The 16570-nt window shown below is 37.2% G+C and overlaps 1 protein-coding gene across 4 annotated transcripts in view; it reads left to right on the top strand.

The window, feature by feature from the left end:
* The window catches only part of Stxbp6 (syntaxin binding protein 6), a 241840-nt gene that overhangs the window by 136229 nt on the left and 89041 nt on the right, over positions 1-16570 (top strand). Inside the window, exon 1 of one of the 4 annotated variants that reach the window (XM_047542046.1) lies at positions 7094-7118. The exons of 2 other annotated variants lie outside the window; for them this stretch is intronic. The gene's annotated coding sequence lies outside the window, so the exon portion shown is untranslated. Of the gene's footprint in view, positions 1-7093; positions 7119-7196; positions 7216-16570 lie in introns of those variants that run through there. One more of the 4 variants, XM_047542047.1, reaches the window with a different exon arrangement.

Below are 16570 nucleotides of genomic sequence, written 5' to 3'. Positions count from 1 at the left end.
ACTATACTTCATTTTCCTTTAGCTTTAAAATGAAAATTTGTTGTGAATGTTCCTTTCTCAGGTTAGATTTCATAACAATCTTTTAAAATATCTAAATCACATGACTTTAAAAATAAGATGACAGACAAAAAAAGAACATTAATGAAATATACAGTTCTCTGAATGTGAAATCCTCCAAGCATAGAAAGCTAAATATATTTTCTGTACACAAAAGATGATAATATCAATTGAGACAATGGCTGCTGTTGAGCTGCTGATTGAATAGTACTATATAAAAAAATCATTTAACTGTCCTCATGTTAAAAAAAAAAAACAACTAAGTAAAATATAAACCATATCCTTAAAAAGCCAATTTGATTTTGAAGTTTTTTTATGTATTGTAGAATGTCTTTAACCCTGCATATTTTTAGCTTAAGGAACAATCTGTCTACACATTGAAAAGTAGCACATACCATTCATTTACTCTCAGGTTTCTGTAACAACTCCTTAGTCCAAACAGATAAGGTGATTTTTGTGGCCCATAATTCATCTCCCATTATATCTTGGCATCATATTCTGCAATAGGTGTGCGTGCGTGTACACAGGTGTGGGAGGAACAGCTGCCTGAGCTTCAATTACAAGCACATCCTATCTTGGTCTGACATTGGATACCCCTTAAACGTTTGTTTAGGAACTGATGCATTAAAAAGTCTTACATATTCATTTGTTGAAGTAAAAGAAAGTACTAGAGACACCAAGGTAATTCCAGCTTGGAGAGGATTGTACGACACACAGAACTGGACTGAGACAACTACTCTCATGGTTCTCTTCCTCCTCTGGTGGTTTCTCTCCACAGGTCGCAGAACCATAGGTTCCATGTTGTTTGCAGGTCAGAATAGTAGGATTCCTGCAGAGTCTAAAGGTTTTCATCATTAGACAGATGAGGAGAGGAAAGCAAAGGACCAGAATCTCAAGGTGGGAATACACAGAAAGATACAGATTCGACAGCCACACATTGAATGTCTCCTGTATTCTGGGGACTCTGCAGTTCCTCTCATGCTCCTCACATATCACTCCTGCGCCTAGTTATCGCTAGCCTGTTTTGCTGATGAACACACTGAAGCTTAGAAAACGTACATAACCTGACCCAAGGGTGTCTTGGGTAGAAGAAGTCCTGAAGCTTGCACTGAAGCTTCCTGACATTGAAGGCACCAAAAGGACTTTGGAATAAATCATGCAAAAGAGTAGATGGGAAGTCTGAGTCAGTCCAATGTGAGATGGCTGTGACCTGTCCTTTTGCCGATCTCCAATAAAAATATTCATACTATCATAGCAGATTTAAATAAAAACAGAATTTTCTATTTGGAAGGGACACCTGTATATAAGAGACTGAGACACAAAGAAGTTAAATGACTTATCAAAGGCCACATTGCTACTAGTGGCAAAGCCAGGACCTAAACTCTCAGGCTGTGATCTTTTAACATCCTCTTTTAGCTATTGTGAATAGTACAGCAACAGACATGAGCACGCATGTTTCTTTGATATGCTAATCTTATTTCCTTTGGATATATATATATATATATCTCCAAAAGAGGGTTAGCTGGATCAAATAGTAGATCTAATTTTAGTTTCTTGAGGAGCCTCCACACTGTTCTCCACAGTGGCTATGCTAATTTACATTCCCGCCAACAGTGTATAAGAGTTCCCTTTCTCCACATCTGTACTTGCATTTGTTATTTTTTTGTCTTTTTGATAATAGCTGTTCTAACTGGGGTGAATCAACCTAGATGCAGATCAGAGTGTGAATGGATAAAGAAAATATGCCCAGTGGAAAATGTGATTTATATGCCCAATGGAAAAAAAAATGGGTGATATCCTATTATTTGTAGCAAAATGGATAGAACTGGAAGATATTATGTTAAGTGAAATAACTGAGTCTCTGAAAGAGAATTCTGCATTTTCCCTCTTGCATATGAATTTTTTTTTAAAAAAGTTGATTGGAATGTATGGTAGTGATCCCTGGAGTCTGAGATGGGTTAGGAGGAGAGGGGGATAGTGAGAGGTCACACATTACTACCCAAACACAGATGGAAGTAATAAGAACTAGTGTTCCTCAGCACAATGGGGCAACTGTTTTTCAAAATAGCCTATTATATATATGGACTATATATATTAATATATATAATTTTTTGCAGTATTGGGGATTGAACCTACGAGCCCTCTAACACTGAGCAACACCTCTAGACCATTTCTGTATTTTATTTTTAGATAGAGCTTTCACGAAGTTGTAAAGGATGGCTTCAGACTTGCAGTTCTTTGACACAGCCTTCTAAGTAGTTGGGATCACAGGCGTGCACCACTACTTCCAGCTGGAGATGGAAATAATATATCGTATATGTGTATTAAAGTACCACACCGTACCCCATAAATACAGATAATTATTACATGTTAATCGAATATTTGTTTCAAAAACTTAGAAAAAAAAGTCCTCTGTAATAATCAGTATGTGTGTATGTATTTTTGTGGTACCAGAATTGAACCCAGAAGTGCTCTACCCATGAGCTATAGCCACAGCCCTTTTTATTTCTTCATTATGAGACAGGGTCTCACTAAGTTGTTGAGGCTGGCCTCAAACTGGCCATCCTCCTGCCTCAGCCTCCCTGAGTTGCTGGGATTACAGCCTAAGCTACTACACCCAGCTCTAATAACCAGTATTTGAATAGGATGGTAATTTTCCAGGACTAGCTACAGTCAAATAGAACTGCTTTAGATGCTGTATACTTTCATTGTTTAGGACTGCTGTAATAGAATGCCACAGAAACTAATTTTTTCACAGTTCTGGAGGCTGAAAGTTCAAGATCAAGGAAATCAAGGTCTCTCTTCCTGGTTTGTAGACTGCAGCCTCCTGTTGTGTCCTCATAAAGGCTTTCCTGTGTATTCTCATACTCCTGGTTTCTTTTCTTATAAGGACATCAGTCATATCTTTAAGAGCTCAATTAACCTCAGCTACCTCCTTCAGTGAACCCTGCTTCCAAATATAGTTACATTGGTGGTTAAGGCTTCAACATCTGAATTTTGAGGGAATGCAGTTCAGCACACAACAGATGTGTAAAGGGAATAGTAAACAGTGGTCTTTTAGGAACTTAGGTAGATTCTTAACCCAACCATTTAGGTATGAAGTTGCAGTTAGATGTAGTCGCCTATATTATTCTAATTAAACCTGTAAAATGATTTGGGGTCTGTGTTTAGATTAGAGGTGTGAAATTTGGAAAAGATATTTTATTTCAATTTCTTAATTCTATTGACTCTGATATAAGCTAGTGACAAGGACACTCATAAGAATGATGTTGGCAGTGCCGAACCTCAGACATGCATTGCCTCTATCCCTTGAGTTGTGTGACGAGGTGTCATTATTTTTGCTCCAAAGGGACTATATCAAAAACCTATTTATGTTTTCTCTTCCAAACTATCTTCATGCACAAAGATTTAGGATTGGAAGGAGAGGCAGAATTACAAAAATTAGTATATACATGTAGAGTCCCTTTCATAAACAATCTCTCATAATTCTAGCAGATACTCTGTAGAGTAACATCCCTATTTTTATAAATGAGAAAAATTGAAACTCAGTGGTTTTATATAGTTCATATGAGTTTATAAATGAATTGTGAAATTTTGCTTTAAACTTGAGGATTTTTTTCCAGTGTATATTATTTTTATCCAACCATGTTAAATCCCTAGGTACAAAAAACAAAACATAGCTTTCTTATCTTGTAGATTACTTTTTTTTTTAACAGTAAAGAGATCTCACACTGGATGTTCTGATAGTCTGAATATGAACTTTTAGACATTTAATCTTTGGAGTTTTGTTTATGTACCAATTATAACTCATATCATACATGTTTACAAAGAACCTTCTTTGTTTAAGGGACTCTACTAGACACTAGAAAATCAAGATGAATACTCTGTAAGTAGCTTATGGTACAGAAGAAAGAAGATATAAAGTTAAGTACATGTAATGGAATGCAGTAAGTGAATAGGGCCATCAGAGTGGCAATGTCCAGGTACTTGGGTGTTCAAAAGAGAGGTGGCTTTTAGACAGGAGTCCAGATAACCTAAGCATGGTTGTGTTACCCTGGTTCACAGAGTAGATAATCCAATCCATGCCCAACACTGTTTCAACAAGAAAACAAAAGCAGAGAATAATCAAATCAAATGTGAATACCAAAAATGGCAGCTGTAACCTAGAAGGCCTCAAACACGTGTGATAATTCAGAGGAATTTAATAAAGAAAAGTAAGATTGTTTAAACCTGAGCTGAATGGTTACAAGTTGCTTTGAGCCACCTTCAGTGTGATAATTAGCCATGCTTCATAGGTCCACGAAAGTTCAAATGAAGTATGAAATATATTTAAAGATAAAAATATTACAAATTCATCTGTTATAGAGATTTAACTCAAGACCTGCTACTACCTGATATTTGTACAAAGAGCCCATAGAATTACTATAAACAGAAAAGGTTAGACCTTTAGACAAAAGAGGTTAGATGAAGTAGTATCTCTAGAAACTGCTATACCAATTTCATTAGCCTCCCTTACTTTAGGAGATATTATGCTATCTTTATTAACTTTCTCATATTTTTCTCTAAAGTTAAGAAATAGACCCAACTGATCTCAACTAGTGTTCCTAAAACTAGTGGAAGTGAGGCAAATAATGTATGTAACTCAGTACATCATCAAACTATACTGTGTTAGTGAACATTTCATAATCAGTCATCAACTGTCTCTCCATAACAAAGTGAAGTTACCTAAAGGATAATGAAGTGGTCCTCACTCTTGGGGTGCTTATGGAAGCATCTGTGGTAGGAAGAATAATGCCCCATCTCCAAACCATACTGGGGATTAGGGTTTCAACATAGAAATTTGGGGGAGAGGCACGAACATTTAGTCTATAACAGTCAATATGTTTTTATGCCTAGCCTTTTCTTTTGCTAGATCTTACCTTTTCATGTCTATGGGAAATATTACTACAACATTTTAATTTATTTGAGGTATAGAGTTGTAACATAAATATGTCCCTCATCCTCTGGCATTGAATATATAAATCTATTTTTCTACTTATTACCTGTAATAAACTTACAATGAACATTCTTGCACATGTGTGTGTATTAGTTACTGGGGACTAAAGTCAGAAGTGTTCTACTGTCCAGCCCTTTCTGTTTTATTTTGAACAAGGTTTCACTAAGTTGCTTAGGCAGACCTTGAACTTGCCATCCTGCTTTAGCCTCCCAAGTAGCTGGGATTATAGGCATGCACAACCACATACAGCTACAGTGAATACTGTTGCAGCTACATCCATAATACTCATCCTTTCATTAGCAAAAAAATATTCGTTATTTGTTATATTTCTTATAAATAGATTTTTACTACCCTTTAGATGCATAAATATCAAATTGTTTAATGGTAAAAATGTAAGGTACTAAGAAAAATGAATACTTTCAGTGCTCATTATTTTATTGAGGAATAATGTACATGCAGTAAAAGGAACACACCTTAAGTGTTCAGTTTGATGATAGCTTACATACACAGTGCCTATTTGACCACCACCCAGGTCAAGCTATAGAACATTTCCATTATCCCAGAAAGCACTCTTACTACCCCTTCCAGTCAGAAGCCCCCATCCTCAGAGATAAACACTTTCCTGATTCTTATCACCAGGGTTAATTACATCTGTTCTTGAGCTTCACATAAGTGGAATCATATAGTGTATATTAATTCTTTTAAGTTGTAATTTCTTCCATGTGGTATATTTATGAGATTTTCTTCTATGTTATTTTATGTATTGATGTGAGTCATTTTCTTCATAATTGCTGACAGGTCTCCTGTTGTATGGGTATGTTGTAGTTATTGATCCCGTCTCTTGTTGCTGTACATTTGAGTAGCTTCCAACTTGGGGTTATTGTGAATAAAGATGCTTTGCACATTTGCGTATAAGTCTCTGTGGACACCTGCACTCACTTCTCTTGGATACACAGATCAGAGAGGAATTGCTGGGTCATAGGAATGTAATGCTTAATTTTATCAGAAACTGCCAACCCCTTTCCAAGTAGTTGTAACATTTTACACTCCATTTGCCATGTATAAGTGTTCTGGCTGTCTCGCATTCTAGCCTTTGCTTGGTACTGCCAGTCATTTTTGGTTTTTGCTTGTTTGTTTTTGTTTTTTTTGCCATCCTGATTATGTTGTAGTAAATCATTCCCTTTTTTTTTTCAACCTCAATAAAGTGTGTCTAAAATGAGTCTAAATAGTTGTATCTGAGAACATTTTTATTTTAAATAATTAAAGAAAATATTCCTAACATACCCTATACCTATTTTGAATAGGTTAAAAAGCCAAAACAAACAAGCAAACAAAAATCTTGTCTGTATGTTTTAAATAAATCACTTATTTTCCTTCTATTTACTTAAATTGAAATCAGTAATTCAACTCTCGGTTTTGAGATTAGGCTTTTAAGTACATGTTTCTTGCTTTAAGTTCCAAATTTCATGACCTGGTCTGTCCTGGGGTGATACAGTTCGTGTAGGCAGAAGTTTTCTCCTCGTTCCAACTCTGCATGCATCCCAGGTTTTATTGCCTTCATCTCTGCTTTAGATTTTGTTGGTCGTCATTTATTTCTGATGTTTAATCAGAACTGGGCCATTGGGAATCTGGTTCCTTTAGAGAAGACAGACATCTTGCTGCCCTTTTATAACAGGCTGATGCTTCAGTGCCAGGTGGGAGGTAATTCATCTTCATGATTCTTAGGGCAACTTCACTGGGTCCTGTCATTTTCACAGTTTGATAGGGACCTTATTTCCTTCCCTTTTGAGTGCATGAAGATAGATCCAGAAACCTCTAAATAGCACACTGAAAAATTAGGCATGACTAAGCCACAGTAGCTCAGGGGAATAGTTTTGTGGAATCTTCTCTTGTCATTTAGCCCAGTTATTTGGTGTAGCACTTTCCCAATATTTCTCTCCCAACAGAGATCTGACTCTTGGAATCTACATCAGATGTGAGGAGGAAGCCTGGAGTTTATTTTGGACTTCATGATAGATTAGAAGATAAGCACACACAGAGCTTCTTTCCCGATATTGGCAAGTGGGTGTGTTTTGTTTTGACTGTTAACACTGCTCCCCTATAGTGCAGAGAGTTCTGTTGGAGTCTGCTTTTCTACAAAGCCTGGAATAGTGCCACATCTGGTAGGTGCTTTGATAAACACACTTTGCCTTACCTGGTTTAAAATGTAGCTCTCTAATGGAAACAAGAAGAAAGAACTTAAAATATGCTAGTCCTTGGATTTCAGGGATGCAAGTTCTCCCTACAGACTGCAGAAATGTGCCTTTCCCTTATATAGGTCCTAAGAAGATGGAAAAAGAAAACTTGAATATTAGGGACAAAATTAAGCAGACAAGCTAGGATTGTTTGCATTTATTTTAATCTTTAGGGTTTTGTAAGTTGCAATCTGTAAAGGATATCACTGTTTTACCTATTGGATAACTTTCTGTGTGGGATTTAACAAGTCTCAACCTCTCCTACTTCTTTCTTTACAAGTGTTGGTACTAATAATATGCAAGGACCCTTTTACTTTAGAGGTCAAAGAGAGGCTAAATAGCATGGTTTCTAAGAACACTGCTCAGGAGCTGGTCAGCTGGGTTCAAATTCCTACCACTCTTGACATCTGAGCATGTGTCTTCCTTTCTTGGTACCCTGTGCCAAATGGTGATAATTAGATCACCCACCTCACAGGATCATAATCACAATTCATTAAGGTAGAGAAGTACTTCTTATTTCTCTTGGCACAGGATAGTTCCTCTGAAAGGTTTAATATATGAGGTATCCCTATAATGTCTGTTCTGATTTGAATTTTCTTATTTCCTTGGAAGTATCTTCCAACATTCTTATGAGAATAAGGAGGACAAATTAGTATTGATTTTATATTTAATGTAATGCTTTAATTTCATTGAAATTTCTAAATCGAATTTATGTATAATAGCTAAAGCTATTTTAGAAAATTCAAATTATTAAAAAGAAGAAAATAAATGACTCATGTTTACCTCTCAGCTATAACCATTTTATTTCAAATCATCCTTCAATTTTTTAAATTCATACATAGATTAACTATTTTCCAAGTTATAATCATTCTGTATAAATCATTTTGATTCATAATTTTTTCATTTACTATTAATTCATAAGTGTTTTTGTTATTACATAGGATTAATTAAAGCATCACCCCAGTGGTTGCTTAATATCATTTTGAATAGATTCTTTTTGATTTATCGTTGCCAGATTGTTGAACATAGTGGTTGTTTATGATTATTCAGTGCTATAAATAAACATGGTTCAATAAGTATTCTTTTTCAGACCTAGGTTTACAGTGTTCATTATTTCTTTTGGATAGATTCCCAAAGGTAGAATTACTAGTTCAAGAAATATGAATAGTTTGTGGAACTTGAGTTTGCAAAGGAACTTCCAAAGCTTCTTACTACTAGTAATATATGGGCATGTCTATTTCATTGCATTCCCCCAGACCCGATGATCATTTTTCTAATTTATGCCAACTTATAGGCATTTATGATATTGCTTTTTTTATATATGTTTCATTATGGGATTTCCAAACATTTTCTCATGGATTTGCTTATTTAAAGGTATTTGTTCTTTTAGAAAATGTCTGCTTATGTCCTTAACCTGATAGAAATCTTAGTGTTTTCTTGTTTGTTTGTTCACTAATTTTTGTGAGTTATTTGTAGAGAAATAACACTGAACCTATACATGAAACATTTGCTAAGAATATTTCCCCATGTGTTTGCTTATTTTAGTTAAGATCTTTTAAAATCATACAAAAATGAGAGCATAATGCTAACTTGGTACACTTTTCCACTATCAATTTTTCTATAGTTTCTAAGTTTACTAGTTATTTATGCTTTAGAGATTTTTGTAATCTTAGTTCTGTTTTCCTGTGGTTTTTCTAGAAGTTTGCATATACACACACATACATATATATAATTTAATACCTTTATATAAACTTAAATGCCTTTAAAGAAAACCAAAGATTTTCTTTGCTTTTCTTCACTGAATTATTGATATAGGTTGAACTCAAACCTAAATTCCTTTCCATTTCAATACTTGGTTGGAAAAGCATGACATTTAGTTAGGTTCAGTAATATTCCCCAGTGGTACAATTATTCTTATGAGAATCAGAATCAAAGAGTATTTATTAAATGATCAAAGAGTATTTATTAAAAACTCCTTATATGGCTGAATGTCCAGTCACAACAGATGACCCCTTTTCCTGTAAGAGACTATCATATTTGGTATGGAAACTTGGGGCATTCAGTAAATGTTAGCTCTGAGAACCTCAGAGGTGAGTTCTCTGGCAAACAGCTTTCCTTTTCTGCCCTCAGACTCCTCATCTGTGAGCTGAATGAATTGAACTAGCTGATTTCTAAGGAGTTCTGCAGCTCTGATGTTGCTGGATTTGGTGTACGGAAGCACATGTGTACACACAACTATGCAAAGGCATAGAAGCCTGTCTTCACTTACCTACCACCTATTTTCCAGTCTACAGCATCATAAGCTTTGCTCATTCACACTTGTGGGCTGAGAATAGCAGTGGAGAAGAATTATGAAACAAACCATTTAGTTCATAGCCATCTTCTCTTTTAGATAAACCTCCACAGTAGTTAAGTGGTCAGAGAAAATTGGCCACTAGGAACAATGGTATTGATTACCCACATTTAGATATCACCTCTCAAGGTTTCCTAGGTCTTTCAAAGCACCAGGTGTCTACTAAACCTCTCCAGTTGTTTGTGAAAGTCTATAACCCCTTTGCAAAACCTGTTTGATGTGTGTTTTGGAATTCAGAATTCCTCTGAGTTCAGAAATGACATATAATACATGGACTAAATTTCATGTATTATCCCCAGTGGCATTTGGGGCAGCACTCTTAATCAAACACATTAATACTTCTGCAACCAAGTGCATAATATTCACAATATGTTAGATAAATAATGACTGTAGGTAACCCCACTTAATTTCATGGCAGGTTTTGCCAACACATGAGATTAAATTTAAAAAGAGAGAGAGAGACAGAGACAGAGAGAATTTGGTTTCTATACCATTTGGGACTTTGCAAAGTAGACAGGATTGTGGACACCAGTAATTCACCATACTACAATTACCTTCTCAAAGACCAGATCTGGTCATGGCCCCCGTAGAAATCCCTCACAGTCATTAATAGCAAAGAGACATTAGGACCCAACCTCCACCTAGTGTTACAGGCCCTCCATCTTGGGTCTGATTCAGCTGGAAGCCTTTCTCTTTCCTAACTGAAGCAGCAACCCTTCCTTACAAGCCCCTTCACCTGGGCTCCAACCACACTTACTTGCTTACTCCTGATGGATTCTGTTGATCTAGTTTCCTATACCTGTGACAACTCTGTGTCCCATTTCTCCTCATTCCTAGCCTACCTATATTCTGTATTAATCTTAACCATCTGCCTTTCTCTCCTTTGTTCTCCTTTATTAGTCAATTTTTTGTCACTGTGACTAAAATACCTGACAAGAAGACTTTGAGTAAGAAGAGTTTATTTTAACTCATTATTTCAGAGGACCAGTCCATGATAAGCTGGCTGCATTGCTTTGAGCCCAAGGTGAGATAGTACATCATGGCAGAAAGGGCATGGCAGAGGGGAGCTTCTCGGGAGCTTCTCAGGACCTGGCAGCCAGGAAGGAGAGAAAGGGGAAGTCACAGGGACAAAATACAGCCCAATAGCATGTCTCCAGTCACCTACCTTATCTAACCACATCTTCCCTGCCTACAGTTTTCACCCAGCACAGTAGTCCTTTCAGATCATTAATTCATCAAATGGATTAATCCATTGATTAGGTCACAGCCTTCATAATAGAATAATTTCATCTCTAGATATTTCTGCATTCACATAGGAGCTTTTTGGGGACACCTCATGTCCCAGTCTTAACAGTTTCCATATGCCATATCTTTATTGAGGAAACTATTGAAGTCTGTCTAGATTAGAATAATTTATATGTGTGTTCTCTACCAACTTATGAACCCCTAGAGTAGTGATTCTGAAATCTTAGTAAATTTGAAGCACTACTGTTTTAATACAGTTTCCTGGGTTCTCCTGTCTTCTCTCCTGAGAGATTCATTTCCACTACGTTTATACCTGGGACCCAGGTTAACTGCATGCCAGCAAATCTCCGATTATTTAAACTCTTCTGTCACACCTCCTTGACTGTGAGGAACTCAGTGGCAGATTCTCTTTCTGAAACAAGAAGCTACCCTGGGACTCTGAAATCTGAACCTAAAACTGAACTGTCACTCAAAATCAGTCCACACAACAGTGCTGCCTTTATTTTTGTCACCTCATTTCTTCTTCACATAACTGTATTGGAAGTGAAGTCAGTACCAGGTGATAGGGATGATGATATCATATAGTTTCTAGTAACATTTGTGTAGGAGATTTCTTAGGAGAGCAGGCCTGAGTCAATCGTGCCTTTAGTAATACCAGAGTGTGGAAAAAAGTCCTGGCCAGTGCAAAGACAGCCAAGTGCTAACAGACTGATGGGTCAATACACAGCCTGAGAATATTGGAGAATGGATTTAAAAAAAAAAAAAAAAAAAAAAAAAAAGCAGGTGGGATCCTGTTCTTTTACCCAGGCTGGCCTTGTACTCCTGGCCTAAAGTGATCCTCCTGCCTCAGCCTCCTGAGTAACTGGTACTATAGGAATGGGACACCACACCTAGCTCTGGATTGTGAGTTTTTAAAGGCTGAATACTTCACCTGGTCACATCCTCCACCAGGGACATGCATTTCAGAAATGCTGCCACCTGTTCTGGATTTAGATTTTTTTGGATGAAGTCAGCCTAGTTGTGGTCCATACTTCAACCTCACCAAAGATACCCCACATTCTTCTTTTAGGTTTCTAATAATGATGACCTTGATGAGCATAATGATTCATGAAGTTAATGTTCGGTGAGCTCTGTGTGCTGGAACTGCGTTAATCACGTTACATAAATTATCTCATTTACTCCTCAAGACAACCCTGAGAGAAAGTGTTATTTTTGCATCATTTACTAGTGAGGAGCAGGATGTGCAGAGAAGTTAGGCAGCCTGTCTGTGCCAATAGAACTGATGAAGGAGGGAGTGGGATGGGATGTCAGTCCAAGTGAGCTGTCTCCAGAACCCAAAGTGCTCCCACAATGCTCCAGTTACCACTTGTGAGGTTTTCAGTGTCCTAACTTACTGTTTAAACTCAAGCTCTTTCAAAAAAATTTTATCCCAATTTAATTTGCTATGTTTTTGAAAGAGTTATTATTCACAATTTAGTGTTATAACTTAATGCTACAAATAAATATTTTGGTGCCATAATTTAATTAACAAATACCCTTTTGGAAGACTTAGCATTTTGATCAATTTTAATGTTCCTTTTTTGCCTTTGGGTTTTGTTATTACAAAAAACGTTGCCGTAAAAATGCTTGAAAATAGTGTATTATGCCCTTAGAATAGATTCATTGAAGAAAAAGTTCCAACTAGAAAACCATGTACATTTGTACGCAAGAAATATTGTCAAATTGCTTTGTAAAGCCTTATACCAATATAGAGTAACCCACGGATTAAAAAAAAAAAAAAACACTGAAGCTCTGCTCTATCTTCTGTGCATATAAGAGGACTTATTTTTTTCAATTGTATCTTTGAGTATATCATATGTGAATGAGAGCGACTTCAATTCTGTGTGCGTGAACTGCTAACAGGCAGTAGTGACATATGGACTGCTTACCCAACATAAAGATACACCACCAGGAGTGGCTGGTGTGCCACAGCTCTGAAAAGAAATTAAGTACAACTCATAACAACCCCTTTCCTTTCATTGGCCTGAATGCCAGTTAGCCTAGGCCTGTTGTTTGTGGCAGAGCTGAAGAATAGACGTTGGATAGAATGTAAGCACGTTGCATTCAAATCACTCCAAATCATTCTCCCAAAATGGGACAAACTAAAAAGAATAAACAACTCATGAGTTAAGAATTGCTTGTGGTTTTTAATCTGTTTCATGACTGCAGTCAGTCGGATGGGTCACTTCACATTGAGCAATCTATACCTTGCTCCTTTGCTATAAATATTGGAAAATACCACCATTTTGACCAGCTATTAGATTGTTCTTGGGAACTGTTAGGTACTTAACACATGGAACATAGTTAGTGATTGAAATAAACATAGAGATATTATCTTGGCATTATTTACTTAGAAAGAACTTATTTTAGAGACCAAAACTAAGACATGACAGGTAAAGAAAAGAAAAAAATAACCAGATAGCCTCAAGGCAAATATCAGAAAACCACTTGGATACAATATGGAAGGAGTTAAGAAAGATTCTCCTGAGCATAACAAAAGAAGAAAGAAAGAGTTAGAATGGAAAACTTTAAAAATAAAGTTTGGAGGAAGTTATTCAAGCCAGAAGCCCATTCTCCATCAGCATTTATCTACTTGGTATCTACCCAGTTAGAGCACAGTGCTTGGTGGGGTACAGAGCAGGGTGGTGTGTCCCTGCCCTGTCTGTAAGAAAAAGTTATGCTAGTGTGAGCAGAGCTGTAAGACATGGTTGTTTTATAAACCATGCCCATATGAGCAAAGCAAACTCTCAGAGAATGAGTACAGCCAAAAGAGGGTACAGTGTGTTCTGTGAGCTGGGTGCTATGGAGTCTGTTGGAGCTCTTCTACCTAGCATTGTGCTCCGTTCCTGGGAGACTTGCCTGTCTTGACTCTCCACCAGTTAACCAGACTGTCTCTAGTCTACCCTGCCCTGGCTGCCTAGTAAATATTTCCACCTGAAGTAAATCTAGGCCAATTCAATTCCTCCTGCCATCTTTCCCTTGAATATCCCTTCATGGTTAGTGACATCTTCTGTATCATTTCCCCAAGTCTTAGATTGGATTTGGTTTCCCAGTTCTTTTACATATTCAAGTAACTGACATTCAGGTCAGTTCTAAGTCCTGGTCATTTTACACCAGTTAACTTTAGGACTTCATCTCCTCTCTTAGGAAACACTAAGGCACTTTCCAAAGTGATCTTTGTCTTTATTGTCCTTTTCCATTCAAGGACTCCTCAGCTCTCCCAGAACGTTTTATTTCTACACTGCAAACCTAATCATAATAGTCCTGTTTAATTTCTAAAGCCATCTCCTAATGTGACTTGCCCCATCCCATTCTGCTTTTATCATACCCTGTGTCCCACATGCTTTTTTCCTTTCCTTTGACTTGATGCTATATGCCTATTTTTATGATCTTTGGCTCTAATTTCATTCATATTTATATTTTATCACTATTTTTATCATGTGGTCTTTTGTAAAGTACTACTTGTCCAAAAGATTAAATGACTGAACTGGAGTTTAAGCCCAGAATTATTTTACTGTAAAACTAGCTGTTCCTTACATGTTTGTGATTGTGAAGTTGAATTACTTAAGAAGTCTGTTTTCTAGCTTTGGGCCTGGAAAATACTAAAGGGAGGGGCACATATTTTTATTCCCATTTGAAGGCAGGAGAATGGAATAGCTGCCCATTGAGTATATACCTAATAGCCCCACTTGATTTTTGATGTGATCCTTTGTTCTGTGTTACTCACAAGATATTAGTCAGAATTGGAAGTCCTAGATCCATCTTTAATACCCATGTTTTGCACAATTGGGGGCTTTTTAATATGCATTATTACCTAATACTCTCAGTGCTTGGGGTTCCCAACCTAGCAAGGCAGCACTGCCCAGTGAGTAAGAACAGACTCTGAAACTAGACAGCCTAAATTCTAATCTGTGTTCTGCTGCTCACTAGCTACATGACCTTGACAAGTTCCTTAGCTTCTATGTGCCTTGGTCTCTCCATTTGTAAAATTGATTTAAGTGTGGTTTTTTGGTGAAGATAAAAATGTATAATTTTTGAACCATCTGTGTCCATGGACTTTTGAGAGTCTGGGAGCTGCTTCTGCCTCTGAGTGGGCAGGTTGTGTTTACTACACTATGCCTGGAACATAAGAGTTCAGGTGTCCCCCTTGTAGCTTGGCTATTGGGAGTGCCATTTTTGGCTCTCCTCCTTGCCCAATGTCTTCCTGCAGAGCTCTTTGGAGCAGTGGAATGTGGAAAAGTAATTTATGTTCTATTCCCTTTCAGAACCACTGAAATTTTATTTACAGTAGTTGCTAGTTGAGAATGTGTGGATACACTTGACTCTCTTCTGTTTCTCCTCAAACCCCTACTTAGTGGCATCTTGGCAGCATACCTCGCATTTTATATTCTCCCATATGACCCACCATAGCTCAGCAGCCCTCTCTGTCTGTAGTCCAGCTGGAGTCATTGTGGACAGCAGAGCACAGAGTATCACATCTGGAGTGCTCTTAGCGTGACAACCAAGGCACAAGCACTGAGATCCAGATACCTGCTCAGGAGTCTGCTCCAGAGGTCCATGAGGAGACAGCATGGAGAGGGGCAGCAGCTCTGCCTTCTGGAAAGAGAGATTCTCAATCCAAGGGGTGTGGTTGACCCAGAATTAGGATTATCTTCTGAAGATGCATCCCCAAGTCTTCCTTCTTAGAAGAGCACAGAAACATCTGGCTGTTTGCCAGGTCTTCTGGCTACCTCTAATTTTTAAAGCAAAGTAAATAGATGATGTAGCGTATGTTATGTATACATTGAACAAATCAGTTTTACATAAATATTTTTCTACATGATGTTTTCTGAGTTTTCAAGAACATATGAGTGCCCTCAAGGCTAATTCCAGTTGTGAGTGTAGAGAGTATTAGTTTTTCTCTATCTATTCAAATGAGATAGATTATGGTATTTAAAAGGAATTCTAAGTAAATACCCTAGAGGGGCTCCTGACATTTTCCTTTCCTTACAGAATGGAGCGGGTATTAATTAATGGTGAAATTCTAGTGCAAAATGAGACTGTGGTCTTTTACTAACTTTTGAATAACATTTTCCTTGTTGTGTTAGTGAACTTTCCATCACTATGAAAAAAATGCCTGGGACAATCAACTTAGAAGGGGGAAAAGCATATTTCAGCTGATGGTTTCAAAGGTTTCAGTTCATGGTCAATTTGTCTGTTGCTTTTGGGGCTGTGGAAAGAAGCACATCATGGTAGGAATGTGTGACAGAAGCTTCTCACTTTATGGTGGCCAGGAAGCAAAAGAGAAGATGGACCAGGGTCCTAAAGTCTTCTTCAAGGGCATACCCTCAGACCTAACTTCCTCCCATAAGGCCCTATCTCCTAAAGGTTCTATCTCCTCTCACATGCTCACAATCAGGCCTTTAATGCATGGGTCTCTGGGAAACATTCATAATTTGAACTACAGAATTTGTCTTTTGACATTCAAACTAAACATATACAAGATAAGTAGGGTATTCAAGTTGGCCCCTACATAAACTACAGGGGTAGGAGCACTGAGGAGAGATAAACTCAATCTCCCAGTTAATTGTTCTTTTATTTACATTTGACATATTTTTTTTTCCTGGAAATGGAATATCCATAAGCTCGTTGGAAGGACTTCATCAC

This window comes from Sciurus carolinensis, chromosome 2, assembly GCF_902686445.1.
Source record: "Sciurus carolinensis chromosome 2, mSciCar1.2, whole genome shotgun sequence".
Lineage (NCBI taxonomy): Eukaryota > Metazoa > Chordata > Mammalia > Rodentia > Sciuridae > Sciurus > Sciurus carolinensis.
The sequence above is the reverse complement of the archived record's forward strand: the minus strand, read 5'-3'. Positions and strand labels throughout refer to the sequence as shown.